The sequence below is a fragment of the Calliphora vicina genome, chromosome 4, assembly GCF_958450345.1.
Source record: "Calliphora vicina chromosome 4, idCalVici1.1, whole genome shotgun sequence".
In the NCBI taxonomy this organism is placed as follows: Eukaryota; Metazoa; Arthropoda; class Insecta; order Diptera; family Calliphoridae; genus Calliphora; species Calliphora vicina.
The window spans coordinates 47,044,565-47,059,960 of record NC_088783.1 but is presented as its reverse complement, the minus strand read 5'-3'; the positions used below and the strand labels follow the sequence as shown (position 1 = coordinate 47,059,960).

Below are 15,396 nucleotides of genomic sequence, written 5' to 3'. Positions count from 1 at the left end.
AGTTTTTTTTAGTTGTAGTACTTGATGACGCTATTGTTTGTTTGCTTTTGTGCCTTTGTTTGATTTTCAAAATTCAACTGAGTGTGATGACGGTTTGGTTGTGTTGTGATGACCCAGAATTTCAACGTTTTCTTCGGTTGAACACAAAAATCTATTTTTAGATTTGTTATTTTTAGTTTTGCAAATTAAAGAATCTCACACTGATAATATAATGGTTTTAAGAGTCTGATGATAATAAGTGCGTCGGTGGTGTAATGGTCAGCATAGTTGCCTTCCAAGCAGTTGATCCGGGTTCGATTCCCGGCCGACGCATAATTTTTTTGGTGAATTTTTTTTTTTAATTTTATTATTAATTTAATTATGTATAAAGAAGTTAAAATTAAAAAACCAGTAAGAGAGCTATATTCGGCAGTGCCAAATTTTAATTACCCTTCACCAAATTATACTTTAAAATAAAAAATTTAAATGTTTTTAAATAATCAAAATTTTTTAATTTTTGTTGAACATTTTATACCCTTCACCTTCGTGAGAAGGGTATATATAAGTTTGTCATTCCGTTTGTAATTTCTACATTTTTCATTTCCGACCCTATAAAGTATATATATTCTGGATCCTTATAGATAGCGGAGTCGATTAAGCCATGTCCGTCTGTCTGTCTGTCTGTCCGTCTGTTAGTTGAAATCAATTTTCTGAAGACCCCAGATATCTTCGGGATCCAAATCTTCAATAATTCTGTCAGACATGCTTTCGAGAAGTTTGCTATTTAAAATCAGCAAAATCCGTCCATAAATAACGGAGATATGAACAAAAAACCGGGACAACCTCGATTTTTGACTTATTTTTGATCTATATATGGATTACTAAGTCATTAATATAGACAATATGGATATCTAATGATAGATATTTCAAAGTCCATTGCAACGATGTAGATAAGGCTATAGTAAGTTGGACCTACAATGGGTCAAAATCGGGAAGAATATTTTTTGAACCGAATTTTTTTTCATCAAAAAATTTTTTTTTGTCATAAATTTTTTTTCCAACAATAAAAAATATTAAAAAAACTTTTTTTAAAAAAAATTAGAAAACAATGGAAAAAAAATTATTTGGAAAAACAATTAAAAAAAAAAATTAAATTTTGTTTACATAAAAATATTTAAAAAAATTTATTTCAAAGTATAATTTGGTGAAGGGCACAGCCTTGTTTTTATATAAAAATTGCAATTTTTTTTTTAATTTTTTAAAAAAATTTCAAATTTTTTTTTTTAATTTATCAGTGGAAAAAATTGTATGAAAAAATTTATATTTTAATTTTTTTTTTAATTTAATAGAGAAAAAAATTTTTTATGAAAAAAAATTCGGCTTACAAGATATTTTTCCCGATTTTGACCCATAGTAGGCCCTACTTACTATTAGATATCCATATTGTCTATATTAATGACTTAGTAATCCAGATATAGATCAAATAATTTATGGGCCGATTTTCTCGATTTTAAATAGCAACCGAACCGGGTCTATAGCGGATATATTGGTGAATGAATCATATTTGTAAGTTATTCTGGAGCTTCGGAAAGTTGATTTCAACATACAGACTCTGCTATCTACAAATTACAAACGGAATTACAAACTTATATATTCCCTTGCCACTCATGGTGAAGGGTATAAAAATTAAAATGTTAATTAAATAAAAATAGCATAATTTGCATTATTCAATATTTTGTAAGTGTTTTACTAAACTAAGGGCCACCACACTTGTTTAAAAGAAACAAATCTTTAATATTTTTTATAAAAGCTAAAATTTGTCTTAGAAGTTACACCTAAAAAACCCTTTCAGCTCAACTACCGTTACCGTTAAGCTACAGTTACCAGTTTAACTTCAATTATCGTTACCGTTATAATCGTAAATATTCCTCTATTCCGATGTTCTTTAAATAATTTAAATTATAAAAATGCCAATTTTTGATTTAAATAATTGAGTTTATTGATATCTACAAAATGCTTCGCCAATCAGATCATAATGAAATAAAAAGTTTAGAGTTAAAAAAATATATGTAATATGGGAGAGCTATTCGGACAAAGTTTAAATAATCTTGTACTTATAGTTCTCTAGATATTGTTACGTTTTAACCTTTTTAAAACGTTGGTTTATTTCCTTTAAATAAACGGATACTTTTGATTGCAAATAAAAGCCGTTTAGTAGTTTAAAAATCTTTATTTATTTAAAACTAGTTGACGGCCCCGTCTTCGCCCGGTAGCATTTACTAATGTTAGTTCTTCAAGTTTCTCCCATTTACAACTGCCTGTTCTTATTTATTAGCAAATAAAATATCTGAATTTGTACTGCATACTTTAGGGAGCTTTTTTATTACAGTTGACTGGACTCAATTTTTTCCAAGTTTTAACAGGATTTTTTTAATTTTTTTTCTTTACAAACCATCTCCTGAAAATTTTGAATCGAATAAAAAAAAATCAGGGAAATCGCTCCAGCCGTTCTCACGTGATGCCATTACATACATGGGCCATTTAATTTTTATATTATTTATATATAGATGTACAAAAACAGAATTAAATAGTCGCTTAGTGTTTTTATACACATTTATAAATTCGCAGAAATACAGACACTTTATAATAAGAATTCATTGGAAAATACAGCACACTTTAAGGCACTCAGTTGATGTTTATTCGAATAGTGTTTCTGATAAACTCCCTAATGACTGCAAAATCTGCCACTATTTATAACACTGCCATCTGCACTCTAGATTGTTCTTTAACTGTCAAAGCTCGTATATTCGAAGCCTGGAGCACACGCCATCTCTGGTGAACTTTCTACAATGTTCGTTAACTGTCAAAGCTCGTATATTCGAATTCGCAGCAAACATTCAGCGTTGCCATACTTACGATCAATGATCAACTCAAAGCTTTTATTTAATATTAATAATGCCCACAGATATGTTACAGTTTGAGATGTACTGCTTTCAAATAGCATTATGCAACTTTAAATCAGCCGTTAAAATCGTTATATTTGAATTCAAGTACAATTTCGTAACAATATTTACAAATAACTATTTACTTTGTATGGTAGGTGACTCACCCTCTTGTACCTGTACCGATCCCTCCAATTTTTTGGTGAAACTTCAGGCAGTGGTCCGAAATTGATTCATATAAAGACTTTCACAATTATAGTTCTCGAGATATAGGATAATAACTATTAACTTGGTATGATAGGTGCCACACCCATTAATACAATCCCACCCATTCTCAGCCAAACTCCGTATACGATTATTGTTCTTCAGATATTCGAAATTAAGGATTTACATTGTATGGAATGTATCACGCCCATTTTAGCCAAACTTCCTACAATACTAATTGAAATATTCGTGCAAAATTTTAAGATTCCAACGACTATAGTTCTCCAGATATTCGAAAATAACTATTTACCTTGTTCCGATTCGTTAATTTTTAGTTAAACTTCAGGCAGAGAAAAGAAATTTATTCGTATACAGTTTGAAGACTCTCACAATTATAGTTCTGCTGATATTAGAAAATAACCATTTATTAGGTATGGGTGGTACCACGCCCAAGAAGCGCACAATCGTATATTTCGCCAAATTTGGCATTCACAATTATAGTTTAGCAGATTTATGCGATGTCCAATAATAATAATATTTATGGGAAGTGCCACGCCTACTTGATATTTTAACATAAATGGTATCATATTGTTCCTTCCAGATATAGAGGAACATATAGTAAAAATTGCAACAGGATAGGTAGAGAGGTTTAGACACCTATAAGTCACAGATATACAAATAAACAGTCATACATGCAAATTTTATATAGATATATAGATCGATTTAATTTAGGATGAAATTTACGTTTTCGTTACCGAAATAATCCAAATAAGTGTTAATGTAACCTTTTAACTGTTTCAAATCGGTAGCCAATCTTGCCTCAAATTAATTTCACTAAAATTTAGAAAATGTAGATACATTTTAAAAACCTTTATCTTTGTCATTTTGTTAACTAAAATTTTGCGCATAAAAACTTAATTTATTTAAAAAAAAAACAATATCTAATGAAATGCAGTTATTTTTATAAAAAAAAAATTCCCATAAAGCCAGTTATTTTAACTTTGTGAGTCATTCTTTAATTTTTATCATCCATTACTAAATTGCTTTTAACTCTTAAAATATTAATTAATTCCGAATTTATCCAAATACCCCTTTCGTATTATCGCTCCGAAGTTTAAATACAACTTTTTACACCCGCTACTATATAGCTGCGGTGTCCGAGTGGTTAAGGAGATGGACTTGAAATCCATTGGGTTCTACCCGCACAGGTTCGAATCCTGTCCGCAGCGAGAAAATTATTTTGTTAAAAATTTAAATTGTTTTTAGATTTGACATTAGAAATTTTTAACCACTAATAAATTCTATAAGTGATAAGAGCTGCGGTGTCCGAGTGGTTAAGGAGATGGACTTGAAATCCATTGGGTTCTACCCGCACAGGTTCGAATCCTGTCCGCAGCGAGATATTTTATTGTTCTAATTAAAAATAACAGAAATTTATCATAAATGGGTTGGATACGCCTCTAAAACTACATCAATGAAGTATGATACAGTATGACCTGGTTATAATGAACATTGTTCACATAATTTATTTAATTTTCAAGAGTTTATTTTCTGATCTGCATCTCTTATTTCACTTATGAAAAATTATAATTTGGTTTATAATTCATTTTAGAGAAGTTTCACTGTATTGAAACGCTTTAAATATGTATGACAATTTTATTATCACTTTTTATCAGCTGCGGTGTCCGAGTGGTTAAGGAGATGGACTTGAAATCCATTGGGTTCTACCCGCACAGGTTCGAATCCTGTCCGCAGCGAAATAATTTTTTTTTATTTAATTTTTTCAAAATAAATATTTTTTTAGATAAAATATTAAAATTCGTATAGGGTTTGAGCTTTCACAGTAGAACCCGGTTATACCGAACTCTTCGACAAATTCTTCTATTTTAGCAAAGATAATTCTAGATTATGAAGTTACAATAATGGATTACGGGACATTCTTTATTACACATATCCTTTATAATTAACCAGTTTTAGATATCTTTAAAGTAAGTTTAAATAGGTTCTACTGTATGTTCAGGTTTTGAGAGTACGACAATTTTGACGAAGCTGGTATAAGCTGCGGTGTCCGAGTGGTTAAGGAGATGGACTTGAAATCCATTGGGTTCTACCCGCACAGGTTCGAATCCTGTCCGCAGCGGGAATTCTTTTTGTGTTAATCAAGTGAAGTTTAATTTTATTTATAACAGAAAACTCCAAATTAATTTGTTGCCACGCCCCAATCTACAGTAATACCTCTTTATAAAGAACTTTTTTAAGATAATTAATTTATTTTTAAGACCTTATTTTCTGATCTCAAAATGTTAATATTGCAGTTTGTAGTCAAATTTCATATTTTTTTTATTAATTTCATCTTGTCTTATTACTGTATTAAAAGGTTGTTCAAACAAGACATTTTTATTGAGATTACTATCAGCTGCGGTGTCCGAGTGGTTAAGGAGATGGACTTGAAATCCATTGGGTTCTACCCGCACAGGTTCGAATCCTGTCCGCAGCGAAATAATTTTTTTTAATTTAATTTCTTCAAAGTAAATATTTTTTTTAGATAAAATATTAAAATTCTTATAGGGTTTGAGCTTTCACAGTAGAACCCGGTTATACCGAACTCTTCGAAAAATTCTTGTATTTTAGCAAAGATAATTCTAGATTATGAAGTTACAATAATGGATTACGGGACATTATTTATTACAGATATCCTTTATAATTAACCAGTTTTAGATATCTTTAAAGTAAGTTTAAATAGGTTTTACTGTATGTTCAGGTTTTGAGAGTGTGACAATTTTGACGAAGCTGGTATAAGCTGCGGTGTCCGAGTTTTTAAGGAGATGGACTTGAAATCCATTGGGTTCTACCCGCACAGCTTCGAATCCTGTCCGCAGCGGGAATTCTTTTTGTGTGTAACCAAGTGAAGTTTAATTTTATTTATAACAGAAAACACCAAATTATTTTGTTGCCACGCCCCAATCTACAGTAATACCTCTTTATAAAGAACTTTTTTATAATTTATTTTCAAGACCTTATTTTCTGATCTCAAAATGTTAATATTGCAGTTTGATTACAAATTTCATATTTTTTTATTAATTTCATCGAATTTGTCTTATAGAAGTATTACTGTATTAAAAGGTTGTTCAAATAAGACATTTTTACAGAGATTACTATCAGCTGCGGTGTCCGAGTGGTTAAGGAGATGGACTTGAAATCCATTGGGTTCTACCCGCACAGGTTCGAATCCTGTCCGCAGCGAAATAATTTTTTTTTATTTAATTTCTTCAAAATAAATATTTTTTTGAGATAAAATATTAAAATTCTTACAGGGTTTGAGCTTTAACAGTAGAACCCGGTTATACCGAACTCTTCGACAAATTCTTGTAGTTTAGCAAAAGATAATTCTAGATTATGAAGTTACAATAATGGATTACCGGACGTCCTTTAAATTTAAACAGTTTTAGATATCCTTAAAGTAGGTTTTATTTAGGTTCTACTGTATGTAAAGGTTTTGAAAGTGTGATATGTTTGAATGGAGCTAGCATAAGCTGCGGTGTCCGAGTGGTTAAGGAGATGGACTTGAAATCCATTGGGTTCTACCCGCACAGGTTCGAATCCTGTCCGCAGCGAGATAATTTTTTAAAAGTTTTACTTCATTTTATTTAAGGATACATACAATTTTAATGTATCTGGCTTTATAGTAGATAATATTTTTATCTGAAACTTTGGTGTGCAGGTGATTAAGGAGATGGACTTGAAATTCATTGTAATTCAAGGATACTTAAGGATATTGGAGTAGCGAATATATGTAATATCAATTTGGGATTTCTGAGTGAATATTAGATATTTCGGTTTGAATCCAGTTTTGAAGTATTATCCTTTAAGGATATTTTGACTTTTTTTTGCAAACTTTTATGCAATATTATTTTATAGAGCTGCGGTGTCCGAGTGGTTAAGGAGATGGACTTGAAATCCATTGGGTTCTACCCGCACAGGTTCGAATCCTGTCCGCAGCGAAACATTTTTTTATAAATTTTATTTTATTTAATTGACACAATTAAAATGTTTAAAATTATTTATTGGAAATATTTTAGGCCAGCCTTTTGTATACAAAATAATTGTCTATAGCTTATTTTATTCAATACAATTAAAATTTGTTTCCTTACCATCCTTTTTATGCACTTTATTTATTTCATCTCATTTAAACAAACTGTATGTAGGAACAGCAGCAGCTGCACTTGTACTCGTATGTAGTTGCTTGCGAAATAATTTTATAGTCAATTCTTGCTGCAAAATGTTTGTGATAATTTTCAACTTTAATGTCGTGACAAAGTCAGTTTAGTAATTTTTGACATATAATTTGTCAGTAAGACAGACAAGCTATAGAGAGGAACAGCTGGGTTTTCATGCTCCGCATAATCACTTTTAAAATGGGAAATTGATGTTGTGTTTATGTGAAATGAAAAATTTAATTTTAAATGATTCATCTGTGAAACGAGTTACTAGTTTTTTTAATGTAGAATTAAGTTATAAATTAGAGGTTAATGAATGAGGTCCTTTTAAAGTATATGTTATGCATATGAAATATGTAAAACAGTGCTTAAGGTTATAAGAAAATGCTAATAATGCTAACTAAATGAGACATGCAGTATCTTAGTCTTTAGGCTCCACTAGAGTAATGCCATGTGAAAGGAAGTGCGTACTCAATGTCCTCGATGTAGCAACTCCTACAAAAGTTATTGATAATAATACAATATTAGTGCATTCGAATTGAACATATTCTGGAAATTCCACAGATGGAGACATCAACAGTTGGCAGTTATATTTATGATATATACCTTTGTAGTTGAACTATCTCTGGTGGTGATAAGGACTGAGCAAATCGAAGCTCTATCTTAGACCATGAGCTTGGAATTAATAAAAGGTCTTTCACCGAATGACTCGTTGTTTCATTTGGATTTACCAGCATTTACGGACTTGATTGGATGTTATTTATTCGCTTCTTTATATACATTTGATATAATCCGAGTCAGCTCTTAGGACGTTTAACAGATTCGGGACTCTGAACGAGAAATTTGTCTCAGTTTGTTCAATAAGGAAAATACAAAAAATACCTCATATTAATCATCTTGAAATAATCTCCAGTCCGATTAAGATGTAAGTGTACATTCCGTAATTAATATTGTTTGGAAATTCTAGAGACTACCAAGTATGATCCAGAGTTTATACAATTTTGAGCTCCACAAAGTTATCTGAGGGAACTGCAACAGAATATCTTTATAGGGAATCTCAAACATCAAATATTAGTGCTTCCAATATATAATGATGAATTCTTTTTTAAATATCATCGCCTTATGTTTGGTTAATTCTAATTCAGCTCTAATACAAATTCAGCTGTACCATTATTGAATGAATTTGGTACCATAACATCCCACAGGGACAGTTCTTTCCAAGAAAGGTGTTCTATTCCTCATTGAAATCTGTACATTCTCAACAATTTCGCAAACCCCTTTTCTGTATAAACAGATCATTTAATTATTGTTTTATTGAAAATTATTGAAAACTAGTACAATACAATACAATATGTCTTTCTAATCCTTCATTGTATTTTGTTCTCATTTGATTTAACAAAGTTGTATGTGGTGATGTTGGGTTTGGATATGGATTGTGTTGAATGCTATTATGTATGAACTTGGAAATTCGAATGGGTTAAACAGGATCGTATCCCTTCGACATCTACTTCTACGAGTATTTTAGGGATAAAGCTTGTTCTTGGATTGAATTGTAATGTGATCACATTTGATCACAGGAAGCTTTTATGATGGCTAAACTTCACGGTGCTCCCAACACCGGATAGAATCAATGCGTCTATCACCGCCACTGTTTGACTTGCAAGGACCACACAGTTGGCACAGTTTTACATAGATTGCACAGGTCAAAGCACAAACCCCTTCTAATACCTGCCATCCATAACTAGCTATTCAATTAACAAGCCTAGGAAAAAGCAGCAACATCCGCTTGTTAAGCCAGTCCGATATAAAAAGGATTAAATTCTTACCAGTAATGAGGTACGTGCACCTCAGAGACCTCTGTTTCGCCCCATATTTACCCTTGGAGCGTAACATCAAGGCGCGGAGTATCAATATGTACAAACATGCCCCAAGTGGAAGATACTGTTAACAATCGGTGTAAATACTATCAATATGTTAAGAGCATGTGCTATGCGTTTGCCCAGTTTTGCGGTATTTCAAATCTGAATGAAGCGGAATATATGGGCTAAGACCAGCGCGTTTTCGTATGATTGGAGCCCTTCATTGGCAATTTAGATCATCTGAACACAGACACTCCGTTCCTAGCAGCTGTTAACGTTCTGTCAGGGATATCTTCAGATAATGTTTGTGTTAGTTATAGTACATTACGGTTTTAGATACCACCAATATGTTTATTTCATTGCCCCGCTTTGGAGTCATGTAGGGCGGAGATTCTCTAGGACATTAAGATGTTCTCCAGGTCATTAAGATCTTCCGATTGATGTTTCCAATCATTAACATCTTCAGGTCATTAAGATCTTCTCCAGGTCATTGAGATCTTCTGAGTGATGTTTCCAATCTCTTACTGAAATAAGTAATGGCATTCAATCACAACCTGAACTTGTTGCGGTGAATAAAAGGGCTGCACATAACATCCTCTGGAAGAACTGAAGAAGTTATGACATTTCCTAAATGAGTCATCACTCTCAATACACATATTTTGCACGTATCTGTCATTCAGGATTTGATGCTCTGCGATATCTCAGATTGCTCTGCTGTGGGGGAAAAACTTAATGATCCGAGCGATGTCTTCAGTCTATCACTGAAAAACGTAATGGGATTCAATCATAACCTGAACTTGATGGGATGAATTACGATCATTTGGTTTGCGGTTCATGAAAGTTATCATATATTCAGTTCATAATTTCCTCCTAACATGAGGTCATTTATCGATTTAGAAAACCTTACGAACTTCGGGACTTATGAACGCTATCAAAGGCTCTTTCCGTCATGATGAACTGGTTGTTTCTGATCATATGGCTGAGTTTTACAGGCACACATTTCAGCCACTAAGTTGGTTAATTGGTTAAGGTTTTATCGGGTATACGACGTTGATATACGAATCTATATTAATAGCCCGACTTCCCTGAAATATATTAGGGTTATCTATACTATATAGAACTTGGATCTGCATTTCGTACATTTCGTAACGAGTTGGCTGGACACTAAAGTGTACCAGATAATGACATCACATATACTCTGGTAATTTCAGTCTTAGAAGCGATGAACCGATTTGGTGCAATATAAACATTATAAAACCATATGTTTGCCAAGGGAACTTAAGAACTTATAGAATTTCATATGTGTATTAGATATCACTCTCAATATTCGTTGAGTTATTTAAGTTCAAACATTTTATTCAAATGTCAACTACAGTTGTATTGTGCATTTCTCATTCTGCATTTGAACAAGTTATAATTGCGATTTGAAGCCGTGTTTTATATGTACATTAGAGTGCTCCAAGATTGTATGGACGAAAAAAACTTTCTAGGTACAGGCCGTCCCCCCCTCTAGAATTGTTCTATGTATTGTAGAAACACGTTGTGTAAAATATTAGGATGATAGGATAACGTTAACTGGTGGCGCAACGACGCTGAAGTTTTGAGGTGTAAAAATTTTTGTAAAAATTTTGCCATTAAATAATGACTTTTACAATTTAATTTAAAAGAATCGAAATGTGTACGTAATTGTCGTTATAATAAGATATAAAAGACAAAAATTGGTGAAAAAATGTTAAAGTTATTAAAAAATCGCCAGGCCATTAACGTGTCTCAGGCCACTAGAACAAGAAATTTATGAACAAAATTAACATATTTTGAGAAATATTAAAATAAAAGCTTATTTTTACTTAAAATATATCCATATTTACTTGTATATGAGTTTTTGTCCTCGTAGGATACCGTTAACCTATTTGCAGGTATGACCAAAAAAATTAAATTTTTTTAACGGCAGTTTCAAAACTCCAATTTCAAATTTTTAAAAATTTTGTTAAACAAATTTCAGAATTTTTTGATCATCACATGGGGATTTATTGACAACATAATAGGAAATAAAAATGTGAAAAAAGTATGTCAATACCTCCTATAGTTTTTCCATACCTGCGATATAAATTTTGCGATTTTCGAGAAAAACTAATTTTTTGGCCATATTTTGGGGAATGACCAGAATTTCATTACTGTAATGATTTTTGAGTAAAAGCTATTCAGAATAATATAGTCCAGGTAATTTTAAATATTGTCTGAAAGTTTTACTAAAATCGGAAAACTTTAACCCTTAAATCGTGAAGGTCAAAGGTCAATTTTTTCAATATTTGGAATATCTCATGGAAAGATAGCGAAATATTATATATTTTTGTGCCGATTTTGATGAAACTTAAGAAAAATATAAAATGAAGTCTGGTATTCACAATAACAGTACAAAAATGGAAATTAACCCTTAATAGCACTTGGGGTCCAAATGACCCTCAACTTTTAAAATCACGAAAAACACATTAATTTTGACCCCAAGTACTCTTAAGGGTTAATTTCCATTTTTGTACTGTCATTGTGAATACTAGACTTCATTTTATATTTTTCTTAAGTTTCATCAAAATCGGCCCAAAAATATATAATATTTCGCTATCTTTCCATGAGAAATTCCAAATATTGAAAAAATTGACTTTGACCTTCACGATTTAAGGGTTAAAGTTTTCCGATTTTAGAAAAACTTTCAGACTACATTTAAAATTACCTGGACTATATTATTCTGAATAGATTTTACTTAAAAATCATTACAGTAAAAATCATCTGGTCATTCCCCAAAATATGGCCAAAAAATTAGTTTTTCTCGAAAATCGCAAAATTTATATCGCAGGTACGGAAAAACTATTGGAGGTATTAACATACTTTTTTCACATTTTTATTCCCTATTATGTTGTCAATAAATCCCCATGTGATGATCAAAAAATTCTGAAATTTGTTTAACAAAATTTTTAAAAATTTGAAATTGGAGTTTTGAAATTGCCGTTAAAAAAATTAAATTTTTTTGGTCATACCTGCGAATAGGTTAACGGTAACCTACGAGGACAAAAACTCATATACAAGTAAATATGGATATATTTTAAGTAAAAATAAGCTTTTATTTTAATATTTCTCAAAATATGTTAATTTTGTTCATAAATTTCTTGTTCTAGTGGCCTGAGACACGTTAATGGCTTGGCGATTTTTTAATAACTTTAACATTTTTTCACCAATTTTTGTCTTTTATATCTTATTATAACGACAATTATGTACAAATTTCGATTCTTTTAAATTAAATTGTAAAAGTCATTATTTAATGGCAAAATTTTTACAAAAACTGAAAAAATTGCATATTTTCCCCTTGTAAATGCACCTCAAAACTTCAGCGTCGTTGCGCCACCAGTTAACGTTATCCTATCATCCTAATATTTTACACAATGTGTTTCTACAATACATAGAACAATTCTAGAGGGGGGGACGGTCAAAATTCGCAATTTTATTTTTTTTGGAGCACTCTAATGTACATATATCTAAGATTATGATCACAGTAATGATATTTGTTGTAATTTAGTAGTATTACTTTATTTATTTAGCTGCTTTATAATAAAAAGTTAATAAAAACATTCAAGAAACATTAATTTGCTGCAAATTAAGCAAACTAATAAACAAAACTTTCAACTATTTAAATACATTTTGACCAAAGGCAATTAATACGTACTCACAATTATACGACTTCAAGTAAACACACTTTTGCTTGTATGTCGAATGTAGAATGTATGGATAAATGGTTGACTGAATGGTTGGATGAATGGATGGATGGATGGTTGGAAGTGAGTAATAGTAGTAATGTGTAGAAGAAATTGCATCTACCACTACCACCCTTAATGACAATAATTGCATGCAACATGCATTTAACCGCAATTAGTACATTTATTAGGCCAAGTATTAAATAACGTAAAAGTTGTTGTAGTTATTTGCAGCAGCAGTATTTAGTATGAGTACGTATGTATGTGGCAAACAATATGACGAGAATGTGAAGAAAGGATGTCCCTTAAAAAAATAGTCGCAAACATTATCTCGCCGTTGCAACTGTCAAATATGTGGAAATTTGTATTAGATTTATAAAGTTTAGTAGCAGGGACGAAATGAAAAATGTCTCTTCTGAATTTGATAATCTTTCTTATAAAAGATGGATCCATTACGATAACCCAAAGCGTAATAGATCTTATGTAAAGCCCGGCCAACCAGCCGAATCGATACCAAAGCCAAATGTCCATGGCGCTAAGGTAATTCTCTGTATTTGGTGGGACCAAAAGTGTCCTATCTATTATGAGCTGCTGAAATCTGGCCAGACCATGACAGGGAACCTGTACCGAACGCAACTGATTCGTTTGAAGCGAGCACGCCTAGAATATGCGGACGTGGAACCACAAAAAAGATTTATTTATACGGTTTTTACTTTGGATCAATGAATAATTGCTTGTTGATCGATGACTTTTTAACCCTATTCCTGATATTTTTCCAAATGTGACTGAATTTTGAGCTGTCTTTAAAATGTGAGAGTCTATTATGGAAAATCCCAGCAGCTAATATATATTTAAATCTTTCACTACTTCTATATTCATGTTTTGGTTGATATGATCTTGTGATCTTGTTTCATAATATTTAAGAAAATTTAGCTTGAGTTTACAAACTTTTCAAGGGACATCCTTTCCATTAATGTATTGTTTTAACCCAAAAAATGCCTGTGAACAGTGAATTTAAACTGCATGTAATGAGCAGCCACTGCACTCTACTAAAATGAACAAAAAACGAACTAAACTTTAGCTGCAGGGACATTTACAAAAAAAAACAAAAATACAAAAACCCCAACAACAACATTCTTGTTGTTGTTGTTAAACTCCTGTTTAGTGCTGTTGTTGTTGTTATTGTTGTTTTTCATAAGTAATTTTGGTAACAAAACACGTAATACATTTAACACTAAACACTGCTTTTTGGAACGCTTGACTGACTACTGGCATTTCATTTCATTCACTTCAACTAAGTGTAGGAATATTTTGTTTATAATTCTTTTTTTTTTGTTTCTTATTTATTTCAGCAGCAGCTTGACAGGTTTTTAGGTTTTTAAGCAAACAGTTTTTTTTCTTTTTTTAAATTTTCCTTGAGTTTTGGCAAACAAATTGGCACAAATGTTTTACAGTGCCTTAAAACAATGACTGAAAATTAATAATTGCAATAAACAGAAACTACTATTTCAACACACAACAGGACTGAACCTAAAATATACTATTGTTTTTTCACATACATACAAGTCGAGCATTGCTACATTGCTACATTAAACTGTAATGCAAAAACCCTTTCATTAAACGTGGTTACGCTCAATTAAATATTATTGTTTGTCATTTAACTAACTGCTGCTGCACTGCAGTGAACTGCACTGCACAAGGGGTTTCCATTCACTCCATTAACCCATGCTCTAGAAAAGACAGACAGACGAACTAAGTAAGTATTTCAGTGAAATAATTATAAAAAACAATAAAATTGTTCAAATACCACAAATTAACATTTTTAATTATTAGTGGCAACATTTCTGCAGTTTAACTGTCAGTATTTAATGGAATCTAGTAAGTTTAGTTTAGTTTATTTTAATATGTTCAATACAGATGTTAAATTGTTTGGAAATCGTGTTGTTTGTTGTCAGAAGTTCTTGCAAATGTATACGTGGGTTATCTAGTAAGTTGCTAAAATATACTTTCATAATTTTTTATTTCTTACAAGAAACAATTGTTCCTTCTTTTTAAGAGACTAATTTGGGGTTCCTTTATCGCTCATGACTTAATTAGAGTCTTTTAATTGATTTTTGACAATATCCAAAGCATGATTACACGCAGAGAAAAAATATAGTTGTGCATGTTTACTGTAATGATTTCAATACTGTTAGAAGTTTTTTTAACAATATTATAGTCACAGTAACTATTTACATGATTGTGGTAATCATAATATGGTTAATTTACGATTCACATGATTTTATCAACCATATATATGGTTACAGCCATATTTATGATGAATAATTTTATCATAATATGGTAAGTCCTTCATCATATAAATGGCTGTCACAAACATATACTTGTTTACTGTAACTGTTTACTGTATATGGTTGATACAATCATGTGAATCGTAAATTAACCATATTATGAT

The 15,396-nt window shown here is 31.3% G+C and overlaps 10 non-coding genes across 10 annotated transcripts; all 10 read left to right on the top strand.

Moving 5' to 3' along the window:
- Window positions 1–240: 240 nt before the first annotated feature.
- TRNAG-UCC (transfer RNA glycine (anticodon UCC)) lies at window positions 241–312 on the top strand. Its single transcript has one exon. It is a non-coding gene; the product is annotated as a tRNA-Gly (tRNA).
- A 3,960-nt stretch (window positions 313–4,272) lies between these two features.
- On the top strand, window positions 4,273–4,354 carry TRNAS-UGA (transfer RNA serine (anticodon UGA)). Its single transcript has one exon. It is a non-coding gene; the product is annotated as a tRNA-Ser (tRNA).
- An 87-nt stretch (window positions 4,355–4,441) lies between these two features.
- Window positions 4,442–4,523, top strand: TRNAS-UGA (transfer RNA serine (anticodon UGA)). Its single transcript has one exon. It is a non-coding gene; the product is annotated as a tRNA-Ser (tRNA).
- Window positions 4,524–4,800: 277 nt separating this feature from the next.
- TRNAS-UGA (transfer RNA serine (anticodon UGA)) lies at window positions 4,801–4,882 on the top strand. Its single transcript has one exon. It is a non-coding gene; the product is annotated as a tRNA-Ser (tRNA).
- Window positions 4,883–5,183: 301 nt separating this feature from the next.
- TRNAS-UGA (transfer RNA serine (anticodon UGA)) lies at window positions 5,184–5,265 on the top strand. The gene has a single exon. It is a non-coding gene; the product is annotated as a tRNA-Ser (tRNA).
- A 275-nt stretch (window positions 5,266–5,540) lies between these two features.
- On the top strand, window positions 5,541–5,622 carry TRNAS-UGA (transfer RNA serine (anticodon UGA)). Its single transcript has one exon. It is a non-coding gene; the product is annotated as a tRNA-Ser (tRNA).
- Window positions 5,623–5,924: 302 nt separating this feature from the next.
- Window positions 5,925–6,006, top strand: TRNAS-UGA (transfer RNA serine (anticodon UGA)). Its single transcript has one exon. It is a non-coding gene; the product is annotated as a tRNA-Ser (tRNA).
- A 280-nt stretch (window positions 6,007–6,286) lies between these two features.
- TRNAS-UGA (transfer RNA serine (anticodon UGA)) lies at window positions 6,287–6,368 on the top strand. The gene has a single exon. It is a non-coding gene; the product is annotated as a tRNA-Ser (tRNA).
- Window positions 6,369–6,657: 289 nt separating this feature from the next.
- On the top strand, window positions 6,658–6,739 carry TRNAS-UGA (transfer RNA serine (anticodon UGA)). The gene has a single exon. It is a non-coding gene; the product is annotated as a tRNA-Ser (tRNA).
- Window positions 6,740–7,044: 305 nt separating this feature from the next.
- TRNAS-UGA (transfer RNA serine (anticodon UGA)) lies at window positions 7,045–7,126 on the top strand. The gene has a single exon. It is a non-coding gene; the product is annotated as a tRNA-Ser (tRNA).
- Window positions 7,127–15,396: the final 8,270 nt, after the last annotated feature.